At 52.3% G+C, this 22,760-nt stretch overlaps 1 long non-coding RNA gene across 2 annotated transcripts; it reads right to left on the bottom strand.

Moving 5' to 3' along the window:
* Positions 1-7,629: 7,629 nt before the first annotated feature.
* Positions 7,630-22,760, bottom strand: LOC123280134 (uncharacterized). 2 transcript variants are annotated; one of them, XR_011495562.1, is made up of 8 exons: positions 22,544-22,760; positions 21,174-21,337; positions 20,770-20,914; positions 20,382-20,456; positions 19,516-19,680; positions 14,601-14,674; positions 13,124-13,210; positions 7,630-9,925 (listed from the first exon to the last, which is right to left on the bottom strand). It is a non-coding gene; the product is annotated as an uncharacterized lncRNA (long non-coding RNA). The 2 variants fall into 2 exon arrangements; XR_011495560.1 differs by lacking the exons at positions 7,630-9,925; positions 13,124-13,210; positions 14,601-14,674 and having other exon boundaries at positions 14,693-19,680; positions 22,544-22,756.

The following is a 22,760-nucleotide window of genomic DNA, read 5'->3' as shown; positions in this document are numbered from 1 at the left end:
ATCAACTTTCCCTCGCTTCCTCCGCCCCGCGCGGCCCCCGCCACCCAGACCCCGCCTCCTGACGCTCTCTCCCTCACCTCCTGCCTCGCCCAGCCCCCGCCCGCCCGGCCGCGCCTGGCTGCCCACCCCCCTCCACGACGGACCGCCGGGATCCCTGCGCCCCCCGCCCCGGCCCCGCTCGGACCCCCGGGAGTGATGGGAGCCCGGCCAGGCGCTCAGGGCATGAATATATCAGTGCTGGCGAAGCTGCCCTCTGCCGATGTCATGGCACCGGCTGCTGTGGCAACTTGACGAATCCCCCAAAGGGGCAAGAAGGAAGCCCGCGGAAGCGGCCCCAGGTGCGTGCCGGAGCCGTGCCCCGCAGGGCCGCCCGCCGTCCCGCCGAGGGGCTAGCAGAAGGGTGGGGGCCCGGCCAGCCTCCCGCCGGCCCCGCGCCTCGGGCGAACCGGGAAACGCTCCCTGGAAGCCTGAGCGGGCGAGCGGGCGCACGGCCTAGGTGAGCCTGCGCCATCTGTTGGCTTCAAGCGCCCCCTCTCTGCTCCCAGAGTCGCTGAGCGGGCCTCGGTCCCTCTAGTCCTTGGGGCCGCCTGGCCGCGCTTCGCTCAACCAGCTGCCTTTGCCCACCCCACTCGTATGCTCCCGTCTGCGCCCTCTCCCTCAATGGAGCTCAGAATGCCCCAGGGCTTACAAATGAGGGACCCCGGATCGGAAGAGACCCTTGAACACCTGGGCACCCTCACCCATGGGAGACACTTCTGCAGCACGCCGGAGTAATGATCTCCCAGCTTCTTTTTGCACACCCATAGGAATGGAGACTTCCTGACTTTTCCAGACAGCTGGATTCAGGAGCCTGCACTCACGTAGTTGAAGAGGGTCGCCCCTTGACCTTGATCTTGACTTCCCCGGGCTAAACATTCTGAATTCTTTTAACTGTCTCTCGTAGGACAGGGTTTCTGGACCGTCAGTGTGGCAGTCAGCGTGTTGACAGCAGCTGCCTGGAGCCAGGTTGTGGGCTGACACCTTCCCAGCCTCCACTCCTGTGCTCACACAGCCTCCCTCCGTGGGTCCTGCTGCCATTATCCTGGTTTCACAGTAGGAACAACAGGCTCAGGGAGGCGGGCAAGTTGCCCTGCGGTAGTCAGGGACTGAACCCAGACTCGGCCTGACTCCAGAGCTCCAGGCCCTCACCATTCACTCATTGTTGCTGCCGTCCGCTAGCTAACTGAAATAGGTCTGCGAATGTGATAGGGAGCAAAACAGGCCTGGTCCCCGTGCCTCCTGGAGCTCCTCTAATGGGCAGACCAGACATTAGTCAGTGAAACACATAAATAGGTAAAATTACAGCCAGACTCAGTGATTGCCAGGAAGGAGAGTGCTCTAATAGCACCTGGCCTAGGGGATCCAGGAAGACTTCTTGGTGGAGGTAACACTAAACTGAGATCTGAAGTATGAGCAATGGAGAGACAAAGTGGATTTTAGGCAGGAGAAACAGCATGTGCAAAGGCCCTGTGGCAAAAGGAACTGGCATACATAATGAAGTGAAGGAAGGCCAGAGACACTGGAGCACTGAGAGGGTAGGAAGGACAGTGAGCATAAAGCCAGAGTAGAAGCAGGGGCCACTGTGAAGGGTGTGCTTCAATTAAAAATATTTACTGATCGATATACTGATGGCCAATAGGCACATGAAAAGATGCTCATCATCGCTGATCATCAGGGAAATGCAAATCAAAACTACACTAAGATATCACCCTACACCCGTTAGAATGACAAAAATATCTAAAACTAATAGCAACGAATGTTGGAGAGGTTGCGGAGAAAAAGGAACCCTCATACACTGCTGGTGGAAATGCAAACTGGTGCAGCCACTATGGAAAACAGTATGGAGATTCCTCAAAAAACTAAAAATAGAACTACCATACAGTCCAACCATCCCACTACTGGGTATTTATCCAAAGAGCCTGAAGTCAGCAATCCCAAAAGTCCTGTGCACCCCAATGTTTATTGCAGCACTGTTTACAATAGCCAAGACGTGGAAGCAACCTAAGTGCCCATCAACAGACGAATGGATAAAGAAGATGTGGTACATATATACAATGGAATACTACTCAGCTGCAAAACAGAACAAAATCATTCCATTTGCAATAACATGGATGGACCTTGAGAGAATTATGTTAAGTGAAATAAGCCAGCGAGAGAAAGATAATCTGTGTATGACTCCACTCATATGAGGAATTTAAAACTATGGACCAAGAACAGTTTAGTGGATACCAGGGGAAAGGTGGGGTGGGGGGTGGGCACAAAGGGTGAAGTGGTGCACCTACAACATGACTGACAAACATTAATGTACAATTGAAATTTTACAAGATTGTAACCTATCAATAACTCAATTAAAAAAAATAAAAAAAAATTTACTGATCATCTGCTATGTGCCAGGAACGTCTCTAGACTAGGGGTCAGCGAACTGCAGGCTTCAGGTCAAACCCACCAGGCCCCCCATTTTTGTAAATAAAGTTTTCATGAAACATGGACATACCATCCAGTTATGGCTCCTTCCACTACCACTGCAGAGTTAAGAAGTTGCCACAGAGACAGTATGGCCTGCGAAACCTAAAATATTTACTCTCTGGCCCTTTACAGAAACAGTTGGCTGACCCTGTGAGTCTAGACACTTGGGACACATCAGTGAACACACACATAAATGCATGCACACAACGCCCCCTCTAGGAGCTTGCACTTCTGCAGGCTGTTGCGGCTGTCCGGGTGACAGACGCCTGGACCAGGGTGGAGGTGGGGGATGTGGTGAGGGGTGATGTTCAGGAGGGAAAAAGCTCCAGCACTGGGAGAGGGAGTGAGGATGGGGTGGGATGGAGGTGAGTGTCAGGGAGCCCCCGGGACTCTGGCTTGTGGAAGCAGATGGACAGGGTGCTGTTCCTGAGATAGGGAGCGAGGGAGGGGGCCGCCATGGGGAGATGAGCGAGCGTGCCCTCGGGACACGTGGAGTGAGAGTGTGCGATGACTGAGTGCAGGGGTCAAGTAGGCCACTGGACACGTGAGTCCGCGGCTTGAGGGGCAAGGACAGTGTGGAGGCAGGGCTGCCAGCCTCAGGTAGTCGCAGTTTTAGACAGCGTGCTGGAGCCGGCAGTAGAGAGATCTGGGCTCTCTAGAGACTAGACTGCTCTCTGGCTGAATGGTTTCGGGCTGGACACGACCTCTCTTAGCTTCATGTTCCTCATTCCCAAAATAGAAGGACTAGAAGAGGGGTTCTTCAAAGTTTCTCCAACCCTAAAACCTTTCTTTCTAGTTTGCCACCATCTCTCTTAAACTGTGACTCCTCAACCTGTCTGCAGTCATTTACACATGAACAAAACAGCACTGAGCTCAGGGAGACCATCACCTCCTCCAGTGTGGGCACCATGCTTCTGTTCATAGCACCTCTTTGGCAGCCACTTTTATACCACAAACATTTGTCGAGTGCCCATTCTGTGCCAAACACCGTGCTAGGAACTGGGATGTCTGCCCAATGCAACCAGCCCACAGAACCACTCTGAGTGTGTCACAGAAAATTCAAAGCCAATGTGGCCACACAGTGATGAAGCCCTGAGAATTCAACCAGAGGATGGCAAAGTCATCCAGAGTTCAGCAATGGCAGAACGTTGCTACCACCACCAGGCTGGAGGGACGAAGGGAGGAAGCAGAGTCACCAGGATCAGGGTCATGCAGTAGAAGATGGAACCACAGTGGACCTGGCTGGTGGGAGCAGGAGAAACAGCTGTGCCAGATACCCTGCTTAAGGCCGAGTATGGAGAAGAGACGCCCTGGCTCTCCCTTCCCCGGCAGGGCCTCCTTTTGGCTGACCCCAGCGGGAGCTGCAGACCCAGGCGGGAGCTTGGGAACCGCAGCCTGCAGGTCAGCCCTGCTGGGACAGGAAGACAGCAGAGGAGAGTGAGGACTGGATCTGAAGGGAACAAGCCAGCACTGCACACTGGCGACAGACTTGAATGTCATCCAGCGCCTTCTTTGAGGGGCCCCCAGTCCAAGCGGGAGGCAAACCAAAGTCAGGGAGAGTTTAGCAAGGTAAGCGTGCAAAGCAGAGAGGCATCCTGAAGGAGAGGGGTGATGGCTTGGGAAAGGTGAGTCCGGAAAGGCTGCCTGGGCAAGGGGACCTCAGAGCTGGGTTTTGCTGCAATGATAGGGGTTCTAGAGCAGCAAAAGCAGAAGGGCATGCATGTGGCTCTCCCCGTGGGAGCCGTGGAGACTTCTGATCCTGGAGGTGAATAGCAGTCCTGCTGTTTAGCACATGAAGCAGCCAGAGGCGGGATGATAGCGTTTGCAGGAGACTCGGAGCTGGGAAGATAACTCAGCCTCTGTCCTCTGAGCGCCTTCTCCTCTCCAGAGGATTAATCCCCGGGATTGTGGCCTTTCTCCCTGGCTGGGGTTTCCATCTCTCAGACCATTTCAGGGCTGTCCACCAGCAGCTCTCGGAGTTCTCCCTGTCTCCCTTTCCTTAGAAAGTGTTAGCCCCTCCCCCAAACCCCGGGAGCATCTCTTACCATCTTATGCGGTTTGGGACAAAACCCCTTAGCCTCCCTGAGCTTTGGTTTCTGTAATTGAGATCAGGGAGCCTGCCGGCCTTCCTCCTAGCCTTTGACAACCATAAAGACCCATGGAGACGTTAACTGCCCAGGGCCCAGCATCGTGCAGACTCCCCTCCTACTGGGGGGAGCTCCCCACCGTATGAAGAAAGGGACAGGACCAGGCCCTGCTGTAATTAGACAATGAGAAGGGCAGGTCCTCCGTCACCCCACCTCCTGGCCACAGGGCACCTCACATGGCCCAGGCTAGCCAATCAGATGCTCCACTCTCAACTCTGAACCTGGAGGAAGGTCACAAAGTTTAGAATTAGTTTAGAATAGTTTTGAAATTATGGAAAGCACCGAAGCCTGACCGATAGCTCCTGAGGCCTGACCTGAGCTGCGTTCTTGGCCACAATCTTGGCCACCAGCCTCCTTTGGTTCCTGTTTTCTAGGCTTGTCCTCCAGCCTTCTGGTTGATTCTGCCAGCCCCCCACCCCTTATCTAACTAGTAAATTCACTTTCTGTGTCAATTAGCCAGTTCATTTCTGTTGCTGGCAACCATGAGAACCCTGCCTGGTATGGACCATATGATGATTCTCCTGGAGTTTGTGAGGGATGGCAGTGCAGCAGGGGGTCAGCATTGAAAAAGACCTCTACCTACCCTTTTCCAAAATTTAAGGAAAGAAGGAAAGAAAAAATGAATTGATATACTGGCTCCTTCCATGTCAGAACGCCTTGTCCAGGTATTTCCTCAAGTGGCCCCATCTCTGCGGTGGGTTCAAGTTCATCTTTAGCTCAGAGACACATTGGATTTTAGGATCCTTACAGGCGGGGCCATGTCTTTGTTTGTTCATCTAGTGAGCATTCCTGTAGGGCCCGCAGCGCTCCAGGCTCTGGGCTGGGTGCTGAGGACACAGAGAAGCATGTGACATCAGTCTGGTCCTCAGAGAAGCTACAGTTTAGTTGGAGACACAGGTACAGAAACAGAGTTGGGAAGCATAGGACAATGCCATTCTCGAGGCCGGGACCAGGTTCAGCAGTGACAGAGGGACCCCAGAAGGGCACAGTCCACCCTAACTGAGGAGACTGGGGCCGACTTCCAGCAGGAGGGGCTACTTAAGCAGAGCCTCGACGATGAATGCACTTGGCAGGAGAAGGCCAGCAAGGACGTCTGAGTGGAGGAGGCTGAGTGTGTGCAGACTCGCAGGGGCATCACACCGTTTAGAGACTTCAGGTAGCCTGGCGCTAGGGCTGGACCAAGGTACGCTGGGCAGAGGTGAGAAATGAGTCTCAGCAGATGAGTAAGGGCTGGACCATGCAGGGCCTGGTGTGCCATGCCAGAGCCTTGGGGTTGCTTAGCAAGTGATGCTGGAGGTGGAGGAGGCATGGGCCTGAGGGTGAAGATGACAATAACAGGGGAAGCACGAGGAGCTGCAGGAGGGAGAGGAAGAGGCAGTGCATTGTCCCGGTTGGCCCTGGGCTGGCGTCTTGGAGGAAGGGGCATCTCCCTTCACTGTCTTTGGATTCCCAAGCACCACGGAACCAACTGGCTCACTGGCATTCTCAATGAATGAGGAAGAAAAGGACGGAGGGAGGGAAGGAAGGAAAGAAGAAAAGAGGAGAGAATCCAAACCTGCTGTTTAAACCTGTCCAGCCTTTTCAACCCTCTCGACTGGATTGGGTTCCACCTCAGCCCCAGCCCCCCCAGGGAGCTTTCTGGCCCTGCTCCTCCACTGGGAACGGAGGCGAGGCATTGTGGTGTAACGTTGGGCTCACTAGACTAGGAGGCCATGGACCTGGGTTTGAGCCAACTTGTCGGAGCCTCAGTTTCCTCCGCTGTAAAAGGGCGGATAGCCCCCAGCCTCCTGGAACGCCTCCCAGGCTGCCGTTCGGGTGGAGAGAAAACACACGCCTTCAAGAGCTTCATAAACTGAAAACGAAGCAGCCCCACATACGAGTCTCTCCTCCCCGCCAGGGTGGATTATTACTTTTAAAGCCATAAACGCCCCTCCGCTGGGTGTCCTCCACGACAGCGGCCCTTCCCGGCCTCACAACGAAGCACCGCTCCCCACCCGCCTTTATCCCCATCCCTGAGCTGCTGACGAGTCGTTCGTTGCTTCCTGTCAGTGTCCCCAGCCCACTCGCCCTCTCCCGGGGCGGCGCCTGCCACCATAAAGCAAACGTGTGTGCTCCTGAGTTTGGTTTGTGGGCCCTTGGAGCCTGGCACAGCTGTGGTGGCTCGACGCGGCTTGTGACAGAACAAGGCTGGAAGGCGAACAAGGTGGCTGGGGCCACCCATCTTCAGAGTCAAGGGCCCCCAGGAACCCCTGAGGGGCATGGCTTCCCTGCCCCACCACGGTGGAAGCTTGCCCTTCCCCCATGTGTCCCAAGGAGCCAGGCTCCCTCCCTCACGTTCCTGCCCCGCTCCTGCTCCCCTCTCCCATCACTTATTTATAAGGTGTTCACAGTAAAATGAATGACAAAAAGTTAGAAGCTAATTAAAGCTGGCACAGATTGGCACATGGGGGCATGAATTATGCATTGCTGCAGAATGGTGCTTGGTGGCAAGGACTGGCACCAAGAGCCCTGGGCACCGGCAGGAAGTGGGCACAGGGCCGCCAGCTCCAACAGGGCCCCCCACCCTGCCTCTCTGAAGGACCCTCCGTCCAGGGCCCTCTATCTTTCTCTGGAGGCAGCTGGAGGCTTGTCAGCCACCAGCCCACAATGAGTAATTTCTCTCTGCACAGCCCAGCCCCTCCTGGCTGGGAGAGGCGTCAACACCATCCTCAGAGGCTGGACTCATCCCACAGAGCACGTTGCTGGTTCTCCAGGCACGTGCCTGCCACAGCCTCCACACAAAAGCCGCAGGACTGGGCTTCTCGAAGAGTGGGGGCGGGCGGAGAAGGCCTGAGATCAGCCAGCTAATCACCGACATGAGCACACCAGGCTGGAAGGCATTTTCAAGACCATGAGGTCCACGCCTCACGACATCTTCACAGATGGAGAACCCGAGGCCCAGAGAGGGATAGGCTCTCTACAAAGCTACACAGCAAATAATAATAATGATAGCAATCATATTGCTAGCTTTTATTTAGAGCTGATTTGGTGCCAGACACTGCTCCAGGTGCTTTACAATGGATCATCTCATTCAGTCCTCACATGAAGACACTGCAATGATCCAGTTTGACAGATGGGGAAACTGAGGCAGCCTAGAAATGTAAAACCACCTTGCCCAAGGTCACTGGGGCAAAGTCTGAATTACACTAAACCCAGGTGCTCAGACTCCAAGCCCCGCCCACTGTGGGCCCCAGGCAGTGGTTCTCACCCCGCCCCACTTGAGAAGCTCCTGGGAGGTGGGGCGGGTGTGCACAAATAGGATCAGCGAGTCGCATCTGATCAGTCTGGGCTGACGTCTGGACTCCGCATTTTGGAAAGCTCCCTGGGTGATTCTGATGTGCAGAGGAAAACCACTGGCTGTGGGCAAGGTAGGGAGAGGGATTTTGACCCCAAAAGTCAGGGATGTGAATTCTTGCTCTGCCACTACTGACTGTGTGAGTTTGAACGTGTGGCCCAGCCTTTTTGGGCCTCAGTTTCCTCACCTGTAAAATGGGGTTAATAGTAGCTTGGGCCCTGGAGTTGGCCTGTTTGGGTTTGGTTTGATTCCTGCCTCTGCCTCTTGGGCAGGTTGTCTAATTTCTCGGCCTCAGTTTGCTCATCTGTAAAATGGTGACAATACTAGTCTAGTTGTTGTGAGGATTGAATGAGTTGATGAAAACAAAATGGTACCCGAGAGCCATGGTCATCAGCTGTCCCAGGAGTGGGGGACCTTGCCCCTCCTGGCCCACGGAGCTGAGACTGGAATCAAATGAAGAGGTGGATAACACAAAGAGGCTGTGTGTGCTGTGGCACTCAGTGAGAGGCTGTCAGTCAGAAAAGACTGGGCCTCCTCCCGGCTGCCCGTCCTGGGCCCCGACTTTCCTTTTCTTTGCACACAGGAGACAGGAATGTATTGTAATTGCCCACATTTCAAACCACATAGACAAACCACTGTTCTCGATTTGGTGTCTATCCTTCCAAGTAATGTTCTATGTACAGATGGAAATCTCTAGTTTTTGGCTGGGGGCAGGGGTGGGAGAGAGAAACATCTATCATGGCACACTTCTGTACTTTTGAATTTTGAACCATATGAATGGCTCAAATATAAAAATAAATATAAAGGGTATGCTTCAGGCAGAAGGAAAGTAGTCCCAGATGGAAGCTTAGCTATTCAGGAAGGAGAGAAAAGCAACAGAAAGGGAAATTCGGGTAGCTACAAGTGAATCTTGGTGTGTAAACAATAAAATGAATGTTTAAAATAGAGAGAGAAAATTAAAATACACGACACAACAGCACATGAGCCAGGAAGGGGGTAAATGGAGTTAGAATGTCCTTAGATCCTTGCATTGTCCAGGAAGTGGGTGAAAATGTGAATGTATGGTAAACATCAATAAATCAAGGCCGCCTGGTCTATCCCTAGGCTAACCCCCGAGGAATGGTGAATGGGTGGAAACCTGACCAGCCAACAGCAGGGAAAATGGGATAATAAAGTCATGCGTGTGTGTGTATTTAAAGAATTATTAGTTGTTTATATTTAAATAGAGTCATACTTCACATATTGTTCTGTAACTTGACTTTTTCTCTGAAAATGTGTCCTGGAGCTCTTTCCACATTGGTACACAGGGGTCTGCCTCTCCTTTTTAATCTGCCAGCATGCATTTCATAGAATGATGGTGACAACAGAGCAGGAAGCTGAGTGTTGAGTCCTTCCAAACATGGGGCCTGGGGGCACAGGTCACACACCCACAGAGCCAGCCCAGCCTGCAGACGATGGTGCACAGAGAAGGCAGTGCCCATGGGTGTGTCCACAGCCTGGACTGGGGGCAGTAAGCAAGACCTGCTCTCTCCAGGCTTTGAGCCCCGACCTGGGCCCCATTAGTCAGATGCCAGAAAACCTAATGTCCAGTAGAGAGAGTGGCAGCCGGTGAGCAGCTTGTCTACTCTGCCACCTCTGGACCCACCTGCGGTCAAATCCCCCAGAACAGGGCCTCTTCCCATTTGGTAACAGTCTTCAGAGGATGGGGCTGCCCTTTGCGATAGTCTGCAAGTCACTTCCTGCTGGAGGCAAGCCTGCTTCAGGCCGTCTCTGGGTCGCGTGGTGAGACGGTGACTCCATTTTCAATTCTGTTGTAGTCTCTGTAAACGCGCAGAGAAGAAAGCCTCAGGTTGTGCGACTGTGTCTAAACATTTGATCCTCCTCTTTCTTGAACCAGAAGGAATCAGGCCTTCTCTCAGCTCCCGGCTGGCGACTTTGGCTGTATTTAATAATATACAATTGTTATTGTTATACTTATTTTGATAGTTGTCTTTCATTTATTACAATTAGTATTATTTTTTCATTTATGGTGGTGATAAATTTTAAAAAACAAATAGAAGAGTTTAAAAGTGAGGGATTAGGGCCCCATGGCATAGTGGTTGGGTTTGACATGCTCTGCTTCGGTGGCCCGGGGTTCGCAGGTTTGGATCCCAGGCACGGACCTACACCACTCGTCAGCCATGCTGTGGCAGCATCCCACATATAAAGTGGAAGAAGACTGGCACAGATATTAGCTCAGGGCCAATCTTCCTCACAAGGAAAAAAAAAGTGAGGAATTAAAATTTAAATTGAGTCAATAACACTATAGTTGGCGCATGGATAGGCCACGGTTAGTAAATGAGGTAAGCAAATGGCTGAAATTGGAAGTCCTGGCCTGAATTAAGTGGAAGCATCAGTGTAGCATTCGAAGCTGTCAACCCTCTCACCCTAAGAAATCAGGCCCAACATACCTTTTGGGCCTCACTTCTGCCTCTGTTCCCTACAAAGCTTCTACCTCGGCTGGCAAAATACACAGATACACAGAGGTTGGTACAAGGATGTTCAGTGCCGTGCTCTTTACAACGGGGCGGGGGGGATCCTCACGTCCCTCAGTAGGGGACAGGTTAAACAGACCACGCCCGGACTCACCTGTTCTATGGGCCACCTGCCCTCTGGAGCTCCCAATCCCCTGCCCTAGGCTTACCCTGTCCTCTCTCCTGCCATTGCCCACTGCTCTTCCTGCTCTTTCCTGAAACCCATTCTTCAAGTCCCACCAACTCTCAGAAGCCTTCTCCGCCCACCTCCCGGACCCCCATGTCCCCTCGGACCCTCAGAATCCTCATTGTCTGGACGACTCCCTGCACTTGTACATAGCATGGGATCTTTAGGATCTTTTTGTCACATGTCTGTCTGTCCTGCTTCCAATCAAATAATAAGCTCTCAGAGAGCAGGGAGCGAGGTATATCTGAAGGAGCTCTAGACAGAGGTCAGAAGACCCAGGATTCAGCCCTGACTCTGCCACCCTCTGCCTGAATGAACCTACTCCACTTGAGCGTGTGTCCCCTCACCTACCACGAGGAGTGAGTTCAAGGTCCCCCAGGTCCCTCCGGCTCTGAGAGTCTAAGGTCATTTTACGCTTTTCTGTATCTTCCTAAGAAGTAATAAAAACTAAGATTTTACATCTTAAGAGGGTTGCATCCACAATCTCGTTTAATCCTCACAGTGACTTGTGACAGTGGCACTGTTATTGTCCCCATTTCACCGATGAGAAATTTGAAGTGTGGGAAGGCCATATCAGTGACAGTTATCATCTAGTATAAACAAAGTCTGAAATCTCAGCGGCAATCAAAGTTTCCTTCTTGCTCACACATAGTGCAATGCTAGTGGGATGGCTTTCCTCCAGGGGTGACCTGGGAAACCAGGGCCATCTTAGAGCTGTACCATCTGAAACTCATGTCCCTGTGGCCGCACAGGTCACTGTGGCAGGACAAGAAAGGGATGCAGGAGGGCCACAGGCTCTTAACTGCCTTGATCTGGAGTGACACACACACATCACTCTGCTCCCATTTCCTTGGCCAGCACTAGCTAGCCACATGGCTCCAAGCTGACCTCCAGGGAGGCTGGAATATGCAGTGATGAGCACCGAGAATGCAGCACAGAAGCTAAGGAATCTGACCAAGGCCCCCCTGGAAGTGGTGGAGGCAAGGACCTGAACCCCGATAGACTTCAGAGCCTTCTGCTTATTCTATGCTGTCTCCAAGGAGGTGCCAGGACCACAGGGGGTGGGAACAGAGGTTGGTGGTGACAGGTAAGGCATGGTGCGATGGACTGGCATCACATGGTGAAAAAGACTAAGGAGAAACAGCAGCCAGGCAGGAGTAACTGGGCAGTCACTGTCCGCGGGAACAATCCTAACAGTCCCCGTCTGTTGAGCACCTGCAACAGGCCGTAAACTGTCCCATCTGATCCTCTCAATCGCCTGGAAATAAAACCCACTTCCATCCACTCTGCAGATGAGGACAGCGAGGCTCAAGGAGGCTGAGCAAGCCGCTCAAGGTCAAGCAGATGGGAAGCGTCTGGACCAGCCCAAGTCCCTCCGGAGGTTCCTACCCAGGGCTTGCCGGGGGCTTGCAAGGGAGGCGGCGTTGAGCTGGTAGCTCCCAGTCTGGGCCCCGCCAACCCTTCTCTGCCAAAGGCAGGGCAGAGGCGGCCCTAGGGGAAAGAGGGGCTGTTGTCGGGGGGCATCCTGAAAACTCTGGGGGCAGACTAGCGCCCAGAGACGGACCAAGCTGGCTCGGCTTCCCCAGGGACGCCACATCTGCGGCGCGGGCGCCACCTGGAGGCCGAGCGCCGCGCGGCGCCTCCCGCCCTTCCCGGACTCCACCCCCGGCCCTGCTGTGAAGGACACCGGGCTCCTCACCACGACACGGGTCAAAAATGCGGAGAATTGGTGCCTGTCCTTCACCATCGCTCCACACCCCCACCCCCCAAGCTCTCCCATCCCCAGCCATCCTAGGTCTCTCCCTAGACTTGTTTCTAACACAAATATTAACTGATGGGCTAGTACCCCTATGGGCTCTGCTATGGCCACTAACTGGCTGTGTGACCCTGGGCAAGGCACTGCCCCTCTCTGGGCCTCGGCTACCTCCTTTGTAAAATGCAGGTTACAACTAGAGGTAACACAGTGGGACCTGGACTCAGGCAGGCCTGAGTTTGAATCCCAACTGTGTCACTTCCTTGCTGTGTGACCCTTTGGGCTAGTGAATTAACTTCTGTGTGCCCCAGTTAACTCATCTGGGTTGATGGCGAGTCACCCCAGCAAAATGGGTTGATGATGCCCCTCCAAAGAGCACTATTACCAAGATTCAATTATTCCTTATATGTGTAATATAGTACATAAAGTACTCCCTTCCCTCAGCTTCCTCAAGTTTTAAAACTAGGATCCATTTCCCAGAGCTTTCCTATCCTGCTCCCTAAGAAGGGTGGAAATCAGCCTCCGGATGCACACACTCTGAACGGGACCCTGACCACTGGCACCAGACGAGGGAGTGCCCTCACCCTGGTGCCTGGCCCAGTGCTCCTGACCCAAGCCCAGCCAGTGCATGGGGAGAGCCCCACCTCCTCCCAGAGTCACCTCCAACGTCACAGTGGGACTTACCTTTTGGTGATTCATTGCCGTTGTGGTGAATGGTGTCTGTCCCCTGGAGTTGCACAGTGCACAACCTCAGTGGCTGTTCATGGAAGACTAGATGTTGAAATTTTCAATGATTAAAAACAAGTACACTGGGATACAGCCGCATACCAGGCACAGTGGGAGGAATAAGAAGGAGCAGGCAGAACCCTGCAGTTTTAGGAGGTCTCAAGAAGCCCTGTAACTCCAGCTGAGACAGAAGCCCAACTCTTCCAGAGGGCAATGCCAAGCAAACTCCTCCTGACACATCCAAATTGGAGTGGAGTGGCGCCATCTGTTAACATTTACAGGCCTTGTGTTTGCCTCCCTGAGCCTCAGTTGCCTCATCTGGAGCATGTGGGGTATAATCCCTGGCCTGTTTATTTTCTTTAGTTGTGAGATAAAGAAAGATCTTGAAAGTCCTCTATGAACCGTCCAGTCCTGTTCAGATACAGGATTCCCGTCCCCACCTCACCAAATTCATTCGCTTATTCATTTATTGAGCACACGGCAAGGCAAGGGCTGGGGATGTGATGGTGGGCACAATGGGCATCTTCTGTCAACTTGTGCACCTTGAGGACACAGAGGAGAAAGACAGAACTGGCACCTGCCACACAGCACTGAGCCTCCTCTCCTTCCCCTGCCTCCGTCTCCTGGGAATACGACAACCACAGCCCCAATTTAGCACTTCCTTGGCACCAGCACTCCGCCCAGTGCGTCACGTACCTATGTAAGGTGGGCAGTCCTTTAGCTAACTCGGAAAGGGGGGATCGGCACGCCCATTTTGGAGAGGAGCAAACTGAGGCTCAGAAACCCCTTTAAACGGAGGAAGCAGGACTCAAATCAGGACATGCTCGGCTCTCCCATGAGAGCTAAGCCTTGAGTTCCACTGGGAACAGGTCATCATTCCTGAGCGCTTCTTGTGTCAGGGGACGAGCACTTTCTGTACTTCATTTTACTTAATCCTACACCGACTGTGCCAGTTAGGTATATTAACCTAATTTTACAGATGAGGAAACTGAGGCTCCGAGAGGACAAGGGAGGCCCCGGTCCTGCTCCTGCCATCCTGGTTGACGCCTTGGGAGGCAGACAGATTACAGTAATCAGCTAATGCCTGAGCAGGGCTCTGAAGATGAAAAGCCCTTATTGAAAGTGCTAAGCATGATGATTAAGTCGGAAGGTGGAATTAGCTGCGCAGGGGGAGCAGGCTGCAGCCATCAGGAGAGGATTAGTGACTTGCTGCCCGATTAAGCTGAAGGCAGGTAGGGAGGCAGAGACACAGAGAGGTTTATGGCTCCACGGTGCTGCTCACATCAGAGGGGGTCAGTGGCTGTGGGCCCGCAAGGCAGCGATTGCACCCCAGTGTGGAAGGGCTGGGGGGGCAGAGTCCATAGAAAGCACGGTGGTCCCCAGCATCCTCTGTATTTCTCCCATTCATCCATCCATCCATCCAACACATACTTACCGCTGTCTGCTGGGTCTCTGGCACTGCGGATACGGCCAAGAACAAGAGAGGGAGGCTCTCCTGAATCTCCCGGCCTAGTGGAGGCAGACAGACATTTAACAGTCATCACATATCAAGGAATTGTTGTTTTAAGTGTAATAATGACTTTGTGGTTATATTTCATAAAAGAGCCCTAATCATTTGGAGATACATACCAAAATATTTACAGATGAAATGATATAATGCCTCAAATTATTCAGGGAAGGAGAGTGAGTGGGGATAGAGGTGAAAAAGATTGGCCCTCAGCTCGTAATTTTTGAAGCTGGGTGATAGGAACACAGGGCCATGTACTATTCTGTTTTCTTTTGTAGATGTTTACAATTTTCCATCTTTAAAAAAGTGTTTACAAAACACACAGGCAGATAAATAATTACAACTCAAGATGAGTGCCATGAAGGAAAAGAAAATGATGTGGTGAGAAATTATTGTATTGAAATAAGTGTCCACTGCTTGACTCATGAACACACATCACCTGGGTTCAAAACCACTCAGCTTTCAGGGCCGGCCTGATGGTGCAGCAGTTGAGTGCACACATTCCATTTTGGCGGCCTGGGGTTCGCCGGTTCGGATCCTGGGTGCGGACATGGCACCACTTGATGAGCCATGCTGTGGTAGGCATCCCACATATAAAGTGGATGGAGGAAGATGGGCATGGATTTTAGCTCAGGGCCAGTCTTCCTCAGCAAAAAGAGAAGGATTGGTAGCTAATCTTCCTCAAAAAAAAAAAAACCACTCAGATTTCAACTGGGGAATCAAGGGGTCAGTTTTTGGCAGGGTGAGGCATTAGGGCATCCTTAAGCCTAGTGGTCACCAAAGTAATCCTTTGTATCTCTTCCCACCCTGAAGGGTGGGCTGGCAGTGTCCTGGGCATCAGCAGCAGCCCTCTGGCAGACCAGGGTCCCAGAGAACCAATGACTCGCCCCCAAGTTCGCTTGTCATTGTAATGGAGGGAACAGAGGGAGGTCCCAGTTGCACACCTGTGCCCATCACTGCTCATGCCTGTGTCCTGTGTGTGCACTGCTTCTCTGCCACGAGCACCGCATCATTAGAACAACCTCAGGGGAGCAGAGTAGGACTCTCCACTTTACAGGTGAGAAAAACAAGGCTCTAAGGAGTTGAAAAAAGACTCACCAGAGTCAGCAGCAGAGACCAGCACGGAGGCCTGTGCTCTTGTCAGTGTCCCCCCCCCCCCACCCCCCCTACTGTTAACACAACCATCGTTCCTGGATCACAGAGAGGAGGAGAGGGGAGAAATTGCTGACAAGAAGGACAGCTGGGGCCTCAAGCCACAGGTGCTGTGGGCCCAGAGAAGGCACGGCTGTTCCTCTTGAGGGTACCAGCCTAGAGAGGGAGGGAGGTGACAAGGGAATGAGAGCTGTGTTTCCTGAAAATGTTACAACCAAGTGAGCTGGGGCCTTTAAACAACAGGGAAAGCCCAGTTCAGGGGTGAGCACGCCCCCAAGCAGCACCCTCAGCTGCAGAGCTGACTCGATTGCCAGCATCTGTGACAGAAAAGGCTCCGGCTCTGGTGATGGGCACATGCCTGGGCACAGCTGTGTGCTGGAGGGAGCAGGGACTGGGCTTGACAGCACTGGAGTGAAGGGTCCTCAGGTACTGGGAGTGAGGGAACCCCTCAAGGGGTGCCCTCCTGAGGCCAGTGTACCCCACCACTTCAGGCCAGCTGCACCCCACAGTGGGCGCTCTGGATTCGTCCAAAGTGCACAGATTGTAGCACCTCTCACAGCAAAATTGGCTTCCTGCCTGCTGTGAGAAGAACAGCAACGACGAGCGGACATAACTGGGCTGGCCGCCTGCCCTCACTGCTGAGGAGCTTACCCTTGGGACTCAGGCAGACTCGGGTTCAAATCCTTGGGTTCAAAGTCACTCAAACCCTCCAAACCCAAATTTCCTCATGGTGGGGGGAATGAGACCATGAAAGCAAAGCAACTGGCAGAGCATTCAGCCTCCAGTGGGGGCGAGCCACCATCCTCCTCCTCGCTGGGCAATGACACCTCTTCCTGTCTCAGCTGAGGTGGTGTTCCCCCAGAAGAGACTGAGACAAGGACTCAAGAGCAGGCAGTTTATCGGAGATGATCCCAGGAAGCCCCAGCTGGAGAGTGAGGAAGTGAGAGAACCAAGGAAGGGGACCAAAAATAAAGGTGTGTTATTGAGCAGGTTCCCATTGTGGACCACGAGCTCCAGCCCACAGGGGACTTGGGGCAACAGTGTGGTGGAACAGAGGTTCCCAAACCTGAGTGTGCATCAGACTCACCAGGAAGGCTTATTAAAACACCAATTGCTGTGTCCATCCTCCCCCAACAAAGTTTCTGACTCAGCAGGTGTAGGGTGGGATCAGAGAACGTGTACTTCTAACAAGCTCCCAGTGCTGCAGGACTACACCCCAGGAACCACTGGTGTAGAAGAGGGCTCAGCATGACCCTCTTTGACGATCGAGGGCCACCAACTCTGTCCATCAGTGTTTGAGGACTGCTTCCAACCAAGGGCACTAGCTCTCTGGCCCTTCAGCTTCCTCACTCAGCGGGCCGAGCTTCCCGCCACAGGCAGAGAAGCCCCGCTAAGCCCACGTAGGGCCCTCCCCGGGCAGGGTCTGTGGCTGGATTGCAGGGCAGGGAGGGGAACAGCAGGGAAGCCTGCAAGTGGTTTGATACTGCCTGAGAGCCTTGGGTGGGGGCTGAGGGTCAAGGACGCCTTTGTGTAGGGCTCTTGCAATGTGTTCACGCATTCAGATATTTTATAGAATTAGTCAGTGTTTGGTTGTGATTTTTTTACATTCGAAACAAGTATTCCTTTTTGTACCTAGTTTTATATTTGCAATTTGTTATTCTTTTTCCTAAAGAGGGCCCCCAGATTGTCTACGGTGCAGGCCTCAGAAAACCTGAATTGGCTCCTGAAGGCAGGCCTAGTAGGAACACAGACTTAGGTTTGCTGAACTGAAACGTGTCCACTGCTTGCCTCAGTAAGAACACAGACCACCTGGGCTCAGGCCCACCCAGATTCGAATTCCAGCTCTGCTACTCTCTAGCTGAGTTACTCTGGGCAGGTCCCTAATCTGTCTAGCCCTCCGTTTACTCATTTACAAAACGGGGACAGTAATCATATTTTCCCTACAAGATCAAATGAGGATCAAATGAAACAATCCCTGTAAAGAGCCAGGCCCACAGCAAGTGCTCAATAAATACGAAGATGTTTATTATTATCATTAGTTCCCATGGTATATTCTTATTTCTTATCCTTCGTCTTGATGCTCTTCTCTTTCCTTCAAGTCCAGGTAGGAGTGAGGGAACTGGGGACAAAAGAAGTAGCCTCCTCCGGGACGGCAGCTCGCCCACCTCTCCAGTTTCCACACCTGCTCGCTCTGCCCTGCTGGCCTCGCCCCCCTTACCCGAGCGCCCTCCCGTTGCCAGGCAACCACTGCCCGCCCTCGCGCGGGGATTGGCTGTGCCGCCCGGCTCCCGGCATGCCCCGCGGCTCCCGGAAGCCGCGCTCTGGCATCCTTTCAAGGCGCTTGGCGGACGCGGCTCCAGAGAGGGGGGCGTGGGCTATGGTTGTGGTGCTGGGAGCCGCTGGCGGCCGAGTTGAGCGCAGTGCGTCCGGACTCGCCGCCTGTCACCGGGAAGGACGACCTCCCAGGGCCGAGGATCGGCCGCATCCCGCCTGGCATGTCACAGCAGTGTGAGTCTCCGGCCAGTCTGAGTCCCAGGAAGACGGGACTGAGACCCGGAGGCAGCATGGAGCATCCAGTGGGCGGCCTGGGCTCCTCTCCAGGAGCCATACCTCGCCGCCCCAGCGCTGAGCCCAAGGCACAAAGGTCCGAACACTCCTGCACTTATCCCACCAGTTTAGTCAGCCTGGGTCAGCTCTGTGACCTTTGGCAGAATGACCTCCAGAACCTTCTTTGCCTTCCTGGTGCTGATAATATCAATAGTGATTAATAATAATTGACATTTTATTGATTGCTTACTTTCGACCCTTGATAAGTGTTCTATTACAGAAGCTTTCTGATCCTCAGAGATAGGTATTATAGTATGCCCATTTTAGAGACATGGGGAAACAGGGAAGGATTTAATTTGTCATGAGTCACACAGCTCCACAGGGCCAAATTTCCATCCCTAGGTAGTACAACTCCAGAGCCTGAGGTTTTGACTTACAGGCTCTTTGTGAGGATTGATAAGAGGATGTCAAGTCTTAGCCTAGAGCCTGGCACCTACGAAGTGCTCAGCAAAGGTTAGTGGACAAATCGTCAGTCATGGTAGCAAGTAATAGTAGTCATGTCAGCATTGAAGAGTGACGTTGCCCAGATCTTTGTCAGAAACACAAGACAGGGACAATCTGGGAGACATAACCACTCCACTCCAGAGTTTCAAGTCCCTAAAAATGTTGAAGCTGCTCTGTGTTCTACTTCCCGCTTATGCTTCTCCCTGCTTCTATTTTTACCCCTTCCTCTCTTCTCTACCACTTACTGCAAGCTCCAGGGATGAAGCCCTTTGCCTCTGAAAATGGCCTGGTTTGTGCCCCAAGTTTAAAGAGGGCAATCAGGAACTTAAGAAGTTCTCACTTTTGCTGGCTAAAATGAAAATAGTGAAAACACCAGCCACAAAAAGAGTGTTAATGGGGCCTAAAGTTAAAAGGGGGTCTTCCCTAGGCCATGACCTTCAAGCAGAACACTGGGTTTCAGGGCAGGTAGATGTCTGTGTTCTTCCTAAATGTCCCAGACACTTAACCATCCTGGGATCTGTGGACTCCCGCCTGCATCTCAGTTTCCCTGCCTTAAAATGATAAACTTGAATATTTGCAGTATCCTAGTGCTACCTGTATCTTTTATATTTAATATTCTTTAACTCATTGCTTTACTTACATTTTCTTTAAAAAGCAAACTGTGTATTGGGGCTGGCCCCGTGGCCGAGTGGTTAAGTTCGCGCGCTCCGCTGCAGGCGGCCCAGTGTTTCGTTGGTTCGAATCCTGGGCGCGGACATGGCACTGCTCATCAGACCACGCTGAGGCAGAGTCCCACGTGCCACAACTAGAAGAACCCACAACAAAGAATACACAACTATGTACCGGGGGGGGGGGGGGGTGCTTTGGGGAGAAAAAGGAAAAAATAAAATCTTTAAAAAAAAAAAAAAAAAGCAAACTGTGTATCATTACTTTAAGGGAAAACCAATATCAGGCAAGAAACCAGAAAAAGAAATACAAATAAAGACAAAACATTCTTCTCAACTCTAGCAGGCAAGATCTTGAGCTGAGGCCTGATATCATTTTGTTAAAAAGCAAGAATAGCAAGTTTTAGCGGGAGGCTGAAGACATTCAAGCACTGAACTGAAAGTTTCTCCTGTGGGTAATCAGAATGGGACAGGGAAGCACTTCCACACGCAGAGTCTGTGCTGTTGAAGGCCCTGCCGGGCAGCACCTAAGTCACCCAGCACAGTCCCAGTAGTTCCTTTCATCACTTGGAGAAACTGGCCGAGACTGTCTGTGGAGTGGTCTAATATCCAGCATTTGCTCTGATTCTCTTAGGGTCTGTGGGGCAGGGGGAGCAGGATATACCCCCTAGTGGGTCCACCACAAGCCTTTCCCCTCAGACCCCTCCTGTTCTACGTAGAACCATCTCAGGCACAGGTGAGGTGAACAGCTGCTCAGCAGACTTTGACGTGCAACAAAGGCTGCTGCATCTTCCCAGGACCGCGGGAGGCAAGGGGAAGCGGGCAACCATTCCCGTCTTACCTTCTGGGGCAGGGCAGACTTAACTCACAGAGGCAAGCACTGCTGGATCAGGGTCTCTGCACTGCCAAAGGGTGTCTGAATAGGAAGGGACATTGGGAAAGGGTTTTATTTGGAGCAAAATGTGGATGATGACATCAGCAGCAGCAAGCCGAGGAAGAGTTAGGGGAACCTAAGAGCCTCAACTCATGGCGTGAAGTTGTTGGCTGCCACCTCTCCCAGCGGAGGGCCTGCACCCTTCCAAGAGGGAGACAAGGGAGGCCCAGGCAGTGCCACTCTTCATACAGTTGCTCACTGAACAAAATTCTAGGCTTCTAGGGCCTCCCCACCCCCCGGGATGGAGCCCATGGCTTTTCTTAGGATCATCTAGTCCCCATGGCTTAGGGGTTACCAGAGTGACAGCAGCGTGGAGCTGTATCTTCTGACTCTGAAGTAGCACAGGCGCCCACTGTCTGGAAACTGCTTAGCATGCAGAAAGGTCAGCCATCGGCAAGGGAGGACCCATGGTCCCTGCCTGTGGTCTGTCCTGTGTGTCTCTAGGGGGTGAGAAGTGGTGTAAGGGAGAGAAGAAAGGGAACCTCTGAAATCTGTATGAGTTTCTACTAATCCAGCCACATTTCCAAATAAGGGACAGCTTTCAATATTTAGGAAGATAGAGGAGGGGAAATAGGAGGAGAGGCACAGATAAAGAGGACGATAAGAGGTTTGCCAGCTCAAAGGAAGTAGAATTCAAACTTCTAGTAATAATAAAAACCCTGCCCTGATGGTCTAGTGGTTAAGATTTGGTGCTCTCACCGCCACACCCGGGTTCGTCTCCTGGTCAGGGAACCACACCACCCATCTGTCGGTTGTCATACTGTGGTGGCTGTGTGTTGCTGTGATGCTGAATGCTATGTCCCCGGTGTTTCAAGTACCAGCAGGGTCACCCATGGTGGACAGGTTTCAGCGGAGCTTCCCAACTAAGACAGATTAGGAAGAAGGACCTGGTCACCCACTTCTGGAAAAAAAATTGGCCATGAAAACCCTGTGAATAGTAGTAAAGCATTGTCTGATACAGCACTGGAAGATGAGAGGATGGTGTAAAGTGACCAAACAGGCTTCCACTCTGCTGTGCACAGGGTCGCTAGGAATTGGAAACAACTCGCTGGCACTAACAACAACAAAGTACAGTTATGTGTCACTTAACGATGGGGATGCATTCTGAGAAATATGTCCTTAGGCTATTTCGTCATTGTGCCAGTATCATAGAGTGTACTTACACAAACATAGATGGTATAGCCTCTTACACACCTAGGATATATGGTACTAATCTTATGGGACCGCCTCATATATGCGGTCCGTCGTTGACTGAAACGTCAACAGATCATTTGTGGACCCAGGGCAAGAGTACAAATAGAAGCCCATATACCATGTGTCTCACTATGTAAGATATAAATCAAGTAACAAACAAATAAAATATGTTCTTCCTTCTACCTTGACACAAATACCTTATAACAACCTGGAAAGTCAAGTTTGAATTTGGAAATCTCTGACTTCTTAGAGTTCTGCTCTGGAATGGGATGGCTCAGCCCCACATCTAGAGAGATCTCCTATACACGAATGTGGATATCCCAACTCATATGTCCCAACTGGGCACCACTTGCACATAGCCATCCCTTGAGTCCAGAAGTGCCTTGAGCCGTCCACCCTTGGGGATGGGCCTAGCAAAGAGCCTGTCCAGGCCCTGGCTGCAGGTTTGAGCCCATTTAGGCAAGGGCTTCAGGAGTCCTAAGGACCCAGAGCATGGTCCAGAGTGGGAAGGGGTGTGACCTCCAGGCTGTCATGTCTCTTGGTCCTACAGACCCTGTGTCTTGTGGGAGGGGGTACACATGGATCTACAGGTAGTTTAACAGTAATACTAATAACAAGAGCTAATGTCTGGTCTGCCTTCTGCAGCTTACAGGGCACTTTGACTTGATCAGAATTTGAGGTATGCAAGAATAATATCCCCAATTGCAGGTGAGGACACTGAGGCTCAGGGAGGTTAGCGACTTGCCCGAAGTCCCCTGAGTGTCAGCCCTGTACCCCAGCTCTCCCCTATTTCAAGAACTGAGGTGGCTAGTCCTTACCCAACAGGGCAGAGCCTGAGAGTCTTGAGCAGCAAAAAGCAATAAAAGGGAGGTTACCTGACATCCTCACAACAGGCCGGGGCCAGCCACTCAGTGCCAGCTGGTGTGGCACTAACAGGCCTGGCGCATTTTGGCATCTGAGTCTTCCGTCCCTTCTTGTGGAGTTTTGTGAGCAGAAGGCAAGCCAGGGACACTTCCCTTCTGAAGGACAACTTGGATAGCGCGGGGCCAGACTTCTGCATTCTTAGCTCGAAAAATGTTATTAGAAAATGCT

This window comes from Equus asinus, chromosome 2 (genome assembly GCF_041296235.1).
Source record: "Equus asinus isolate D_3611 breed Donkey chromosome 2, EquAss-T2T_v2, whole genome shotgun sequence".
In the NCBI taxonomy this organism is placed as follows: Eukaryota; Metazoa; Chordata; class Mammalia; order Perissodactyla; family Equidae; genus Equus; species Equus asinus.
Note: the sequence above shows the minus strand (reverse complement) of the source record. Positions and strands in the feature narration are given on the sequence as shown.